Source organism: Myotis lucifugus, unplaced genomic scaffold (genome assembly GCF_000147115.1).
Source record: "Myotis lucifugus unplaced genomic scaffold, Myoluc2.0 scaffold_122, whole genome shotgun sequence".
In the NCBI taxonomy this organism is placed as follows: domain Eukaryota; kingdom Metazoa; phylum Chordata; class Mammalia; order Chiroptera; family Vespertilionidae; genus Myotis; species Myotis lucifugus.
Window position 1 is genome coordinate 2,970,028 of NW_005871170.1, and position 15,387 is coordinate 2,985,414.

The window sequence follows — 15,387 nt, forward strand, 5'->3', positions numbered from 1 at the left end:
CCCCGGGACAACAATACTCCACCTACCAGGGCACCACACCAACAAGCGGCCCAGAGGGAACACCCGGGCCTACTCACCCAGGTACGATTATAAAACCCATAAACACAGATTACCACCGCAGGGCAGGCCAGCACAGATACCCCGCACGGAAGATTGGCGGGGGCCGGGGGTGGGGGACAGTTTCAGCCCGAAGCCGGGTGGGTTATACAGGCCCCGCATGCCAGGTCACGGAAGTTATATGATAAACTGCTTCAAGGATTTTCACTTTGGAGGACTTTCTTGATGGGCGGGATAGTGGGGCACAGCTTGCGCACGAGGGCCGTTAGCAAGTCGTTTCATATCGGCATGCAGGGACAGGGGCCGGGTCGTCGGGCGGCGCCTCGGGCACTTTACAGCGGAGCGGGCCCCCGCCAGCCGCCCGCCGCGGCCCGCCGAGCCACCCAGGTTGTTGGCCCGTGCTCGGGCCAGGCAGCGCAGCGCCAATTTCCCCGCCGCCGCAGCCCGGCGGGCGCCTTTGCGGCCCGAGGGGCGCACGGGGCTCACCGCCTTCATGGCGCGCGCCCTGCGCCCCGGTGCGAGCGGACCCGCTAGGGCGAGCGAGGGAGGGAGGGAGGGAGGTAAGCGCTGGGCCCCCGCGCGCGGCCGACTCCACTCCCCTTGCCTTCGCGCCCGGCGCGCTCTGGGCACCGCAAAGCTCTTAAGGATCCGGAGCCCAACAATTGACTGGAGGGTCGCTCCGGGTTTTGCGAAGGGAATCTCTGCTCAGTGGGCGACACTCGGCCGGGACCAAAAGGCAAGAAATCTCAAAAGCACCGGCAGGAAAGAAGCCTACCGGGTCCCCAGTCACTCCCTTCGGAGCTCCGAGTATAGCCCTGTCGCCGCCGCGCTCCCCCACGCCCGAGGTTTCCCCACTCCCGGGACTGACTCACAACCGCGCCTCCTCCCCGCTCTTGCCCTGCCCGACGCGCAGCTGTATTTATAGAGCCTCGCGCCCTGGGGGCGGGGCCAGCGCGCGGGCCGGGTCCCGGCGCCAGCCAAGTGGAGCGGGGCTGGGAGCGCGGAGGGAGCCAGCGAGGGCGGAGGCTCGGGGCAGCGCTGGGGGGCGGGGAGCCGGGCAACCCGAGCGGAGGGGTAGGCGGGGGGTCGGGAGTGGCCAGCCAATCAGGCAGACAGTACCACCTCAGGGAATGGCGCTCCGGCCAATGGGAAGGGCACTCCATTCCGTCAACGCCGTAGGTCGGGGCTCTGAGAAAAGAGCTGGGTGGGAGCCCGGCCAGGCTGGTGTGTGCCCTAGGGAGGGGAAAGAGGGAGAAGTTCCTGCGAAGAACTGCGGGAATGTGCGGCTGGAATTCATTCTCCCTCGGCTCAGGCTGCAGCAGGAGCGCTGAGCCCTGCGCGAGGATAGCCTGCCACCTCGAATAGCGCGGTGCGTAGGGACCCTCCACCCGCCACCCATCCTCACTCCATACCTGGGATTCCAGCGCCTTAAGAAGGACGCTTTTCAAGAAGGCACGTTCCTTCTGTTTTGTATTTTTCCCTCGCCGTTTCATTATTTGCCTTTTCACAATTGCCGAAACCATAATGATGGAATGGAATGCGTAGCCTTTCCGTTTTCCTTTTAGAAAAGGTTTAATGCTTAAGGGGGCAAAAAGGAAGGAATGCCGAATGCAGATTTTTGCTGAAAGGAAATATAAATAAAACAAAAAACGTCGTAGGGTTTTTCTTTTGCCTGTCTAAACACAGAAGTGGGCTCAAGAAATGCAGTTGCTTTTGAGCATTAAATTAGAACATGTAAATATTAAAAATGCATGGGCAGGGAGTAGTTAAAATTCTACCATGACATGTAATATCAATCCGTTTTATGTAAAATTCATATCTGTAACTTAATGTAGGCCATCAGTGCACCGCTTCACGTTATGTCAGCGTATCCCGCGTTAAATAAGATGCTGCGAATAGCTAGAGTCTCCTCCTTTTGCAACAAAGCATTAAAATTCACACTTCCAGTCCCTGGAGTCCTGCTTGGGCCTCACTCTGCAGAAAAGCCTGCTAATCAAGGACGGTTCTGTTAGATTTCTAATAAAATAAGATAAAAACTGTCCTTCAAGGGCTCAAAACAAAATTGCACAATGAACTTTGATAGGGCCTTGTGTGAACTCTTTAACAAAAAATGGAGCCCTTCCGATGAGAAATTAGCATACAGACCCGCCGTCAATGGACACAAGAATTTTGAGTGCCTTCCCCCTGCAAACCTCCCATCTTTAGACAAGCTAAGCGATGAATTAACTCAAGAGGTATTTTCATTCGTGTGCATGATACGGATCGGCACCTTCGTTTTCATAGACAATTGAATCAGATGTGGATTTCCTCTCTTCCTCTCCACCCTCTGTAAGGAAACCCGCTCTCCTTTCCCAGAACTGACGTACCTGCAGCAGGCAGGTGTTTTGTTTAGCCACGTGGGATACCTTATGACTATTGCACTACTATTTTCTCAGAGCACATTCCTTTTTCCTGATGAAATGAGGAGTATTTAATGCTGGTTTCACAACCCTCCTCTCCCCTAATCCTTATACATTACTGTGTATAAAGCAAGTGACATTCTCTTTTACTTACCTGCATATATAGATGGTCTACATGCACACTTATCAAGAAAAGCAGAATTATAAAACCCAAAGGAAAGGCTTTCTTTTCTAAATACAGGCAACGTTTCATATATTCTTATATTAGTATAAAAGCAGAGAGAATGCTGTTATTTTAGACAGAAAGTTGGTTGAGGGAGCACTAGTGGGGGTAAACTGTAATCTTGGAGACAGTCAGATCTGCACAGATGATGATAATAAATGAATATCTGTACAGACATGTCATGACATTGATTTTTCTCTTTCCTAGAGTTTAAAAGCTGCTCCAAAACTTAAAACCTAAGATCTTTCTCTGTTTGGAGAAAGTTAACTATGCTAATATGCCCAGGGAACACTCACATTTCAAAACTTTACATATCCTACCTTGATTAAAATTAAATTTTAACTCTTAAGTAGTTGACACAAAGAGACAATCATATTCATCTTTTTGGACTTCAGTAAATCTCAGAGGGCCATGCCCTGGGTGTGGCAGGTGCCAAGTGCCTCTGTTTCAAGTTTTGTTGGAGTTGCTCTCTCTGACTGACTTAAAATCAGAAAGGCTGAGTTTCTGTGGGGATAAGTTCAAAGGAATGTTCCCCAGCCACATGAACAAGAACACCCAGGAAAAATGTGATCCCCAAATCCTGCCAGCAGAGTAGGCAAAGCCAGTTATTGTATTCTTCTTCTTGAAGGTTGGAAGGCGCAGAGACATTAAAAAGTTAAGTGCTACGGAGAATATTATACAATGGAAATAAAGAATAAGACCCTGTGCTTTTTGGTCCCTGAGACCAGAGACCATGAAGGGCGACACAATGTATAATTTTGACTTTTAGGCACAGTCACTTACATGACGTCAAAGCTGAAGTCACAAAAGACTCTCCGCGCTGATAGTTCAAAACAGAGTTTACTCAGCAATTACCAGCTTTTGGCAAAAACGTACAAGCTGCATTATTTCTATCGTGCAAAGAAGGAAATTCAGTTTCCCACGACTCTTCCTTTTACATCAAAATGCTTCACTCGCACTTGTAAAAATAAGCTGGGCTAGCCAAAAGCCCTTTGCCACGAGAGTGCTAGAGACTAGCAGAATGTTCCTCTATGGGAAGCTGGGATGAAATATTCATAGAATTGCTAGGAAGCCCTGGTGACCAGAGTCATGTGTACACCCCTCCTCCAGACAAAGAGGTCTGCAGCCCTTTCTGGGGATGCATTCTAGAGGCTAATCAGACCCTTGCTGAACTGTAACACCCAGGCTCTCAGAATTCACAATCGCCCTGTGTTTACATGAAGTGAGGGTATCCAAGCATATTGTGCTATTCAGCGCAAATGCCTTTTTAGGACTTGATACTTCTTTCTCCATGGCCGGCAGTGAAACAGTGGGTGGGCTCAGACACACAGATAAACATGAGCGTTCCCATGCCTTGGTCTCTCTCTAGATGTAATTGGCCACTGAAGGAGGCACAGGCATTCTTTCTGGGCATAAGAAACCACTATGTCCTCTGCAACGGGAATGTCCCTTGCTCCAAAAGAGTAAATTGGGCAGTGTGGCAATTCAAGCTCAAGGCTGCTTTATCTGGCATGAAGTGCTACTAACTTACTCGTGCTACCCTGGGATTGCTGATGCCAGTCCCAGGAGCACTGATAACCTTTTGGTTAGCCCCATCTTCGAAAAGGCTTATAAAAAGGGAATGTTATATATTGAACACAGCTGGGCAGATGTGTCCAGCAAAAATGCCTACGTTAGGAGTTTTAAAAGGTAGTCTGTTGAAATGAGAAATAGGTGATTTTTAAAAAGCCCTCCTCAAACAAATTAAGGACAGAAAAATGAAAAAAAAAAAAAGAGGTGTCATTTGTTTTTACCTTAGGAGATGCCAAAAGCATGGGTGCAAAAGTCAGGCAGCCTGGGTTCTGATTTTGGCTCCTAGTTTTTTGTCATGAAGCTGAATTTTAAAATTCCTGTGCCTTTCATATATATGAAAGGAGGATAAGAATTGTATCTCCTTTAGAAGGTGTTCTTATACAGATACAACAACTTGTATAAATTTCTTAGAACAGTGTCTGGCTCATAAGTGTGTAAACAATGTGAAAATGTATTATTATTTTTGGCAAGCATTATCTGAAGTCTGTGGATTGTTTTTTCATTCACTTAAGAACCTTTTGAGAGCAGAAGTTTTTTGTTTTGTTTATCAATTTGTTCTTGTGTAGATTATGTTTTTGGTATTGTATCTATCTGAGAAAGCTTTGCATAACCCAAAGTAACAAAGGTGTTCTATGTTTTCTTCTAGATGTTTTACAATTTGGGGGGCTGAGTTGGCTTCATGCGCATTCACCTTACGGAGTCACACAGAGTCCTGTGCTTAGAAGGGCCTATTCTTGGTTTAAAGCTCTGATGAAACCATCTTGCAATGCTCAGTAATTCTTGAACCAGGGTGCTTGCATTTTCATTTTGTACTGGGTCTGAAAATTATGTAGCCAGTGCTGGTTCTAGGTTTTATGTTTTGGTCTATGATCCATTTTGAGGTCATTTTTGTATATGATTCAACCTTTGGATTGAGGTTAATACTGTTGAATATGTATATCCAATTGTTCTAGCACCCTTTGTAGAAAAAAAAATATCCTTTTTTCATTGGGTTGTGTTTGCACCTTTGTTGAAAATTGCTTATGTGTATGAAAGAGTCTATTTCTGGCCTGTGAATTCTATTCCATTGGCCTATTAGTCTGTTTTCACGCCATGACCATACTGTCTTGCTTACTGTAGCTTTATAATAAATCTTGAAATCAGAGAGTATTGATTGACTCGTTTTCAAAATTGTTTTGGTTATTCTGTGTATGTTGCATTTCATACGAATGTTAGTCAGTTTGTGAATTTCTTCAGAAAGGAATTTGTGGGTAAAGAGGGTCAAATACATGGCGACTGAAGGAGACTAGACTTTGGATGGTGAGCACACAACACAATATGCAGATGATGTACTACAGAATTGTACACTTGAAGCTTATATAATGTTACTAACTAATGTCACCCAAAACTTTTTAATTAAAAAAAGAACGTGTTTCCAAAATATATAAAAACATACCCAGAGTATAAAAGGAACACTCAAAACTTAGTAGTAAGAAAACAACCCAATTAAAAAATGGACAAAATACTTGGACAGATAGCCCACTAAATAAGATATATAAATGACAAATGAGCACATGAAAATATGCTCAACATCACAAGTTGTTTCCTTCTATCATGCAAAATTAAAAAGACTAATCACATCAAAGACTAAATGTTGGTGAGGATGTGGAACAAGTGGAACTTGCTACACTGCTGGTGGGAATGCAAATTGAGGAAAACCACTTTGGAAAACAGTTTGGCAGTTTCTTAAAAAGTTAAACAGACACATACCATATGACCTATTCATTTTTCTGCTAGACATCTATCCAACAGAAATAAAATCATATATCAAGGGTCACAAAGAGGCATGAGGAAATAAAGGGGCGTGAGAATGATAGATATGTTTATTAAATTGATTGTAGTAATAGTCTCAAGGGCATATGTCAACACTTGTCAAGTTGTGAAAAATATATATACTAGTATATGTACATATATACATGTATATATATTATTTATACAACATGTGGCTTATTATAAGCCAATTATATCTGCATAAAGCTGTTAAAAGGACTAATTTTAAAATTAACTACTGGATCTCAGAAGAGTTCCTTCCCTGAATCCACTAGAGTTTGTCTATTAATTTCCATAAATAGGCATTTATAATCTCTCTTTTAATTAGTTTTTTTATTTTTCAATTACAATTGACATTCAACATTATTTTATACTAGAGGCCCAGTGCATGAAATTTGTGCACTGGGGGGGGGGGGGGGGGGGTCTTTGCCCAGGCTGGACCCTCTTCCAATTTGGGACTTAAATGGGGGGCAGAAAATACTTTTAAAATACGGGAACGGCGGGTTCCAAACGCTCTTCTGCCTAACCTGGGCGAATGCCCCTACCACTTCTGCCTGCCAGCCTGATCACCCCCTGACTGCTCCCCTGCCAGCCTGACTAACACCTAACTGCTCTCCTGCCAGCCCAATCGCCCCCAACTGCCCTCCCCTACCGAGCCTGATGGCCCCCAACTGCCCTCCTCTGATGGCCAATTGGGTTCTGACTGGTCAGTTTTATGCCAGTCAGCATCTCTGGGCCTATCAGCGGGACTTGATCAGAAAGGCAGGGCTGATCAGCAGCCCTGGTGGAGGCCTGGAGAGAAATGGAGGCACGGTTGCTGGAGAGAAAGAGAGAGGCAAGTGCTGATCAACAGCTGCCAAAAAGGCTACGGATCAGACCCTGCTTCTCTCTTCAGGACTCTCTCTAGGCCTGATTAGCAGCCCCCTCAGCAGTCAGTGCTGAGTCACCAAGTCCGCAGCCGCAGCAATCTGTGCTGGCCACAGCAACCCAGCACTAACTGCAGGACTGACTTCCAGTTGGTAGAGCCTCTGGTTGTGTCAGACCCAGGGTTTTTATATATTATGATTAGTTTCAGGTTAACAGCATAGTGGTTAGACAATTATATAATTTACAAAGTGATCCCCTCCCCCTGATTAATTCTGTTACCCACCTGGCACCATACATATTTCTACAATATTGTTGGTTACATTCCCTATGCTGTACTTTACAATCCCATGACTATTTAGTAGCTATCAATCTGTACTTCTTAATTCCTTTTTTACCCAGCTACCCAAACCTACCCACCCCCATCTGGAAGCCTTAAGTTTTTTCTCTGTATCTATGAGTCTGTTTCTGTTTTATATGTTTGTATTTTTTTGTTCTTTAGACTCCACACATAAATTAAATCAGATGGTATTTGTATTTCTCTGACTGACTTTTTTCATTTAGAATACCCTCTAGGTCCATTCTGCTGTCTCAAATTTTAAGATTTTATTATTTTTATGGCCAAGTAATATTCCATTGTATATATGTACCACCTCTTTTTTATCTACTCCTCTATTGATGGGCACTTGGGCAGTGAACATAAGGGTGCATATATCATTTTGAATTAGTGTTTTGGGTTTCTTCAAATATATACCCAGAAGTGGAATTTCTGGGCCATAAAGTAATTCTGTTTTTAATTTATTAGGGAACCTCCACACTGTTTTTTGTAGTGGCTGCACCAATCTATCTTCCCAACAGTGCACTTGGGTTCCCTTTTCTCCACATCTTCACCAGCACTTGTTTGTGGATTTATTAGCAGTAGCCATTCTGACAGATGTGAAGTGATATCTCATTGTGGTTTAATTTGCATTTCTCTGACCATTAGTGGATTAGTGACTTCATATGTCTATTGGCCATTTGTATGTCCTCTTTGGAGAAGTGTCTATTCAAGTCCTCTGCCAATTTTTAAATTGGATTGTTTGTTATTTTGGTGTTGAGTTGTATGAGTTCTTTATAATTTTAGGATATTAACCTCTTATCAGATCTATCTTTAGCAAATATGTTCTCCCATTCAATAGGTTGTCTTTTCACTTTATTGATGGTTTCCTTTGCGTTGTAAAAACTTTTTAGTTTGATATAGTCCCATTTATTTATTTTTTTCTTTTGTTTTCCTTGCCTGAGAAAATATACCAGAAAAAATATTACTAAGAGAACTGTCAGAGTATATTGCCTATGTTTCCTTCTAGGAGGTTTATGGTTTCAAGTCTTTAATTTATTTTGCTTCTATATGGCTACATATATAAGAAAGTAGTCTAGTTTCTTTCTTTCTTCTTTTTCTTTTTTTTTTTTTTGCATGTACCTGAACCTGTCCAATTTTCCCAACACCATTTATTGAATTGACTGTCAGTGCCTCATGTATATTGTTGCTTCCTTTGTCAAATATTAACTGACCATATAGGTGTGGGTTTATTTCTGGATTCTCTATTCTGTTCCACTGATCTATGTGTCTGTTTTTATGCTATTACCATGCTATTTTGATTATTATAGCCTTGTAGTAGAGTTTGATATCAGGTAGTGTGATACCTCCAATTTTGTTCTACTTTCTCAAGATTGCTGTGGGTATTCAAGGTCTTTTGTGGTTACATATAGATTTTTGGATTATTTGTTCTAATTCTGTGATAAAATTCCATTGGTATTTTGATAGGGTTTGCCTTGAATATATAGACTGCTTTGGGTAGGATGGACATTTTAATTATGTTAATTCTCCTATACACGAGCATGGTATATGCTTCCATTTACAGTCAAACCTCGTTTCTCAAATGTCTTCCATCTGGAACAATTCAGTTCTGGACCCAGTTGTTCACAGAAAAAATGTCTCAGTTGTCCACCAAAACTTCAGTTTTCAACCTGACAACCCTTTCAGGTGGATACCTCAGCATGACAAAAAGTGTCTCTGAGGCAACAAAGGAGAGAATGCTTTTGTTGCTGGTGGAAATCAATGATTAGCACAATTTTAAAACATAAAGAGTGCTAATGTTGCTAAGGGTGTGAAAGTGCTCACAAAACAATAATCACAGGCAATTGAATAGGTAGAAAAACTGTTGTTGATTGGATAAAGGAAAAACAGTTAGCCAGTGATAGCATTTTGGAGGCAGTGATATATGAAAAATTTGTCTAAGGCTAGAAGGGGATGGTTCCATAAATTTAAGAAGTGTTTATTTATAGATTAAACAGTATATTAGATATATACTGTATATAAGAAAGGTTAAAACAGGGGATCATTTGGGGGTCTAGAACAGATTAATTCAATTTACATTATTTGTAAAGGGAAAAAAATGATTCGGTTTTCTAACAAATCGCTTCTCGGATAGCTTTCTGGAACAAATTAAGTTTGAGAACTGAGGTTCCACTGTATTTGTGTCTTCTTTAGTTTCTTCAGTGTCTTATAATTTTCTGAGTACAGGTCTTTTACCTCCTTGGTTAAACTTATTTATTTTATTTTATTTTTTGATGCAATTATAAATGAGATTGTTTTCTTAGTTTCTCTTTCTGATAGTTTATCATCCTATATAATAAAAGCCTAATATGCAAATTGTCCCCTCAACCAGGAGTTTGACCAGGTGCGGGGCTGGCCGGCCAACAGCCCGCGGCCCCTCCCCCTGGCTGGCTCCTCCCTGGTCAGCGGTGGCGGAAACAGGTGGCCAGGGGAAAAGAGGCCCCTGCTGGCAGCCGGCAGCCACTAGGGACCCTACCTGTGCATGAATTTTGTGCCCTGGGCCTTTAATTGGTGTATAAAAATAAAACCAATTTCTAAATATTAATTTTGTGTCCTGCTACTTTACGGAATTCACTTATCAGTCCTAGTAATTTTGGGTGTAATCTTTAGGATTCTCTATTGTATTGTGCCATGTGAAAATAATGCCAGTTTTACTTCTTCTTTCCTAATTTGGATTCCTTTTATTTCTTTTTCTTGTCTGATTGCTATGGCTAGGTCTTCTAGTACTATCTAAATATATAAAAGCCTAATATGCAAGTTGTTTCCATGGGAGTTTGACCAGGAGACCTATCACTCGCTATGATGTGTGCTGACCATCAGGGGGCAGTGTGAAATGAAGGACGGCCCTGGCCATCAGCCAGAAGGAAGGCCCCAATCGGCCCTGATCGCCAGCCAGGCCTAGGGACCCTCCACGTGCACGAATTTCGTGCAACAGGCCTCTAGTGTTGAATAAAAGTGGTGAAAGTGATCTTAAGGAAAACACTTCTAACTCTTTCCACTTAGTATGATGTTAGCTGTTCTCTCTCTCTTTTTAAAACTCCATATAATATTGCTTTCAGTCAGGTACCATCATATTAACTGAATGCTGGTGAGATACCCTCAAAGCAGAAATGAGACATATATACTGATTTAATGTTTTCAGTTGCCATTTACATATTCAATCACTTGCTGGACAGGGATTATGCCAGTGATGGTGAACCTTTTGAGCTCGGCATGTCAGCATGTCAGCATTTTGAAAAACCATAACTTAACTCTGGTGCCGTGTCACATATAGACATTTTTTGATATTTGCAACCATAGTAAAACAAAGACTTATATTCTTGATATTTATTTTATATATTTAAATGCCATTTAACAAAGAAAGATCAACCAAAAAAATGAGTTCGCGTGTCACCTCTGACATGCGTGTCATAGGTTCGCCATCACTGGACTATGCTATAAACCACATCTACTCCTCTCTGCTTTATATTGTTCTGACATGTATTGAGGCCCCAACAAGGACCCAACCTGATTATTTGAAACTAATGGCCCAGTGCACAGATTCGTGCACATTGAAAGAAAATTAATTAGAAGATTCGTGTGGTAATTACATTATTGCAAATAATTACATGGCAGAAAGTATATATAATATAGTATTAGAAAATTAAAACACATGTGCAATTGGCACCAGCAAGAGCTTCATATGTATCATGCATGTGTGAGTTAACATTTATTTTTAAATTGCCAGTGCGTGTCATATGTACCAGCCAGTCGGTTGGTCAGATGGTCAGATGGACGTATGGTCGGTCACTTAGCCTTTTATATATACATAGATACTTTATCCCTTGAACAAAAACTAAAGCTGTGTTCTGGTCTGGATTCTCATCTCTATGCTTCACCCTATTGTAGCCTCCACTGTCTCACTTGCCCTACATTAGCAGCTGCCTTGGGGCAAACACACACTGGGTGGAGAAAATAAGAAGCCCCACCATTCTATATTCAGGATGGCCTACCAGTTTTCTCTCTCCACCCTTTCCTTCTCAAGAAAATAAACAATTTACTAAGATGGAATATCTTCTGTCACTTCCAGAGCAGGGAGCAAAAATTCCCAATAGGAACCATATTTTTGCCTCTAAAATTCTATGGCTCGGTCTCTGTAGACTCAGATACTCCATCTGGCAAGAGGAAGGATTTACAGGGATGGCATGTGAATTAACTGCTTTGAAAGCCCCAGGAAAAAGGCAGTAAGTAAACAATAGGGGGCAGTTGACTTGTGTATAATGAATATTCAGTGTCCACTGATGTTTATGCCTTTATTTAAAAGGGCTTGTAATAGGTAAAACAGATATTAAGATGCCAAAAAATCCCAAGTTCTTGGTTTAATTCATCATTATCCTTTAGTAGAGAAATCCAACACAAGAATCAATATATATTTATTTATTATTTAAAATTTTATCTTAATAGATATTGACATGTATCTGTCTGCTGCATTCTTTCTTTGAGTAATACCACAAGTGAAGACATGGCTTAGAACTGTTCTACTCAGAGCATAAACTGTTGCTAGGTTTATACTGAAGGGGATTTTAGTTTTACTTCTCTTTCTTTTAAAGTGAATACAAAATAACCCCAAATATAGAAAAGTATAATTAAATGTATTTTAACTACATTGAAGACAGATGCTTAAATAAACAGTAATTGTTTCACATCTTGGAACTGAATACTGTATGAATCCATCACAATAAATCTGCCTTTGCTAAGAGAAAATACTTTCCCATTTTGTTGATATCTAGGTCATGGTTCCTAAGAACGGATACAATGTTCAGGAAACAGTTGCATTTTTTCCCCTGAAGAGTAATTTTTGAGACATTTTTGTAGATCTCACATAGTTGTCATTGGCTGTTAGATGGCTTGAAATGTCAGCGAACTGTGTACCTGCAGAGGAAAATGACAATGGAAAGTAGATGAAACAGCATGAAAATTCACATGTGAAATAATAAAACTATTACTTTTTTGCCAGCAAAACATGTACAACAAAATATTTAAGAAATTAAAAATGCAGAACAAAAGGAAAAAGGACTGAGAGTAAACTTTTAGCTTTATCAACTTTGGTAATTGTATATGAAAATAGTCCACGTTTAAATAAGACCATCCTTTGGGAGGGGTTACAGGTAGAACTATTTTCCCTTGAATAGAATTAAATTTTATAATTTGTAATTAAATTTTATAATTTTATAAGCATTAATGAAAATTATTTTCTTGAAATAAACAGAATAATCTAGAAATTTGTTAAAGCATTAATCAGATCATTGGTCTGATGGAACCTTATTTGCCATTTTAAAAACATCTTGTTCAGCCCTGGCCAATGTGGTTGCCTTTTCCCGTGCACCAAAGGGTCTTAGGTTTGATTCCCGGTCAAGGGCAAGTACCTGGGTTGCAGCTTTGATCCTGGCCAGGTCAGGGTATGTGCAAAAGACAGCCAATCAATGTGTGTCTCTCACATTGATGTTTCTCCCTCTTTCCCCTCTCCCCTCTCTCTCTAAAAAACAATGACAATAAAAAATTATTTAAGAAATGCTGTCTATTTTGAAACTTAGAATTGTTTCAAGCAATGGGAAGAAGTAGTGGCCACAGTTCTACCCTGCTGCTGTTGGCACTGAATTTTCAGACAATTCCTGAGTTTATGGATGAGTAAACAGGGAGTGCAAGTTTGGCAGCCAGCTCCAAAGACCATTTCTCAGTAGCCCATCAACTTGCTAGTGGGATGGTACATGGCAGAGAAGGGAAATTGTCTGAAAGGCTTTCTATTAGTTCTCATATCTTTGTCAAGAATGAAGCCACAGTCTAGATATGGCTTCTCCTCTTGGCCATTTAATTTAGTTTTATTTTATTTTTTTGTTAATCTTCACTCAAGGATATTTTTTCCATTGACTTTGTGAGAGAGAGGGAGAGGGGGAGAGAGAGAGATGGAGAAGAAGAAGGAGGAGGAGGAGGAGAAGGAGGAGGAGGAGGAGGAGGCGGAGGAGGAGGAGGTGGTTACGAGGGAAGAATGGAGATAGGGATGGAGTGGGAGAGAGAGATAGATGTGAGAGGGACACATCGATTGGTTGTCTCCCACATGCTCTCCAACTGGGAGCAGGGAGTGAACCCACAACTCAGGTACATGCCCTTGACTGGGAATCAAACCTGAGACCCTTTGGTGCATGGATTGATGCCCTAATTACTTAGCCACAACAACCAAGGCTTGGCCATTTAATTTTTATAATTCTACCAGTGATTATAATACATACCGAGTAAATGCTATTTTATAGCCAGCAGAAGAATTTGGGTTTGTAATTGGGAAGAATCTGGGCACTAAGAATAAATCCTTGAACAAACTTTTCAGAGATAACAGAAAAAAAATATGAGGGGTAGAAGCAGGAATCTAGGTCTGACATTTAGGAATGTAAGTACAAGGAGGAAAATAAATATTAGAGATGGAACTTTGAACCAATGAGCTTTATTAACAACAGTTTAGTCATGATAACTCTAGAACATGATATAAATATTTACTAGATAAACACACAGAATTTTCTCTATATCCACATATTTAAAGCAGAATATAATGATCTGGACTGGAAATGTAAATTTCTGTGATATCTTGGCATTCTCTTATCGTTGTGCATGCTATTCCCTCATGATTTGCAATCTCCAATTAGCTTTGCAATTATAGTTTTAGTAAAATGTGTCACTGGTCTTCACTTCTAAATGCCTAATATCACTTTACTACAAGCAGCAAGGAGATTAACAGGCACCTTGGTGATGAGGTACTTGTCCTATGTCAATAATGCTAATATTTCATCTTGCAAGAGATTCAGCACTTATTTTAAAGCATCTCACTTGCTTTGTGCATGCCTTGTACATTACCATCTAGCACAAGAGTCTCATCTACAACTTGGAAGATATTTATATTCATGTAGTGGCTGTGTTTTAGAAATACAAAATATGGCACTATATTATCAATTCTGATTTCCATAAGTCATCCAAGAAAAGTAGTCTCATTATGCTATAGTCTTATTATACAGATGAATTCTGGTTATCTTCTACATTCTTATTGACTTTTTTTTTTCTAAGAAGAAGTCTGTATAGTTCTAAAAAGAATTTGCAACAGCTTACCTCATATACAACAGTGTATTGTCAAACTCAATCATCTAATTAAATCAGGGAAATAAATAGCCAGTTTCCCTATAACTATGTGACTTGGAGTTCACAATTTAGGGAAGTACTTGTATTCACTTGTTCATCTCTTTAAATACGTAAGATATTTAAGTCTAGAGGAGGCTTGAATACACTGTATTATCATTCATTCATTATCTACCAATCTGTACTAGGTCCTTCTATTTCCTCTGAAGATTTAGACCTTTATAATAATAACTAGAGGCCCGGTGCACAATATTCATGCACTTGGTGGGGTCCCTCAGCCTGGCCTGCACCTTCTCGCAGTCTGGGAGCCCTTGTGGGATGTCCAACTGGAGCGGGACTAAGCCGGCAGTCAGACATCTTTAGTGCTGCCATGGAGGCAGGAGAGGCTCCTGTCACCGCCACTGCGCTAACCAGCTGTGAGCCCAGCTCAGGGCTTCTGGCTGAGCGGTGCTGCCCTTGTGGGATCGCACTGACCACGAGGGGGAAGCTCCTGTATTGAGCTCCCTGGTGGTCAGTGTGTGTCATAGTGCCATTTGGTCAATTTGCATATTAGCCTTTTATTATATAGGACTAGAGGCCTGGTGCACAAAAATTTGCGCACTCAGGGGGTCCCTCAGCCCAGCCTGTGCCCTCTTGCAGTCTGAAACCCGTCGGGGGATGACCACCCGCTGGCTTAGACCCGCTCCCTGGGGATTGGGCCTAAGCTGGCAGTCAGACATCCCTCTGGCAGCCCGGGAGCCCTTGGGGGATTTCCACTTGCCAGCAGGGAGCAGGCCTAAGCTGCAGTCGGACATTCTTAGTGCTGCTGAGGAGGTGGGAGAGGCTCCCACCACCACCGCTGTACTGGCAGCCATCAGCCTGGCTTGTGGCTGAGCAGAGTCCCCCTGTGGTAGCACACTGACCACCAGGGGGCAGCTCCTGCATTGAGC

The 15,387-nt window shown here is 41.8% G+C and overlaps 1 protein-coding gene across 1 annotated transcript in view; it reads left to right on the top strand.

Moving 5' to 3' along the window:
- LOC102423497 (protein S100-A7-like) overlaps positions 1 to 15,387 on the top strand; it is a 46,632-nt gene that overhangs the window by 627 nt on the left and 30,618 nt on the right. The window lies entirely within an intron of this gene.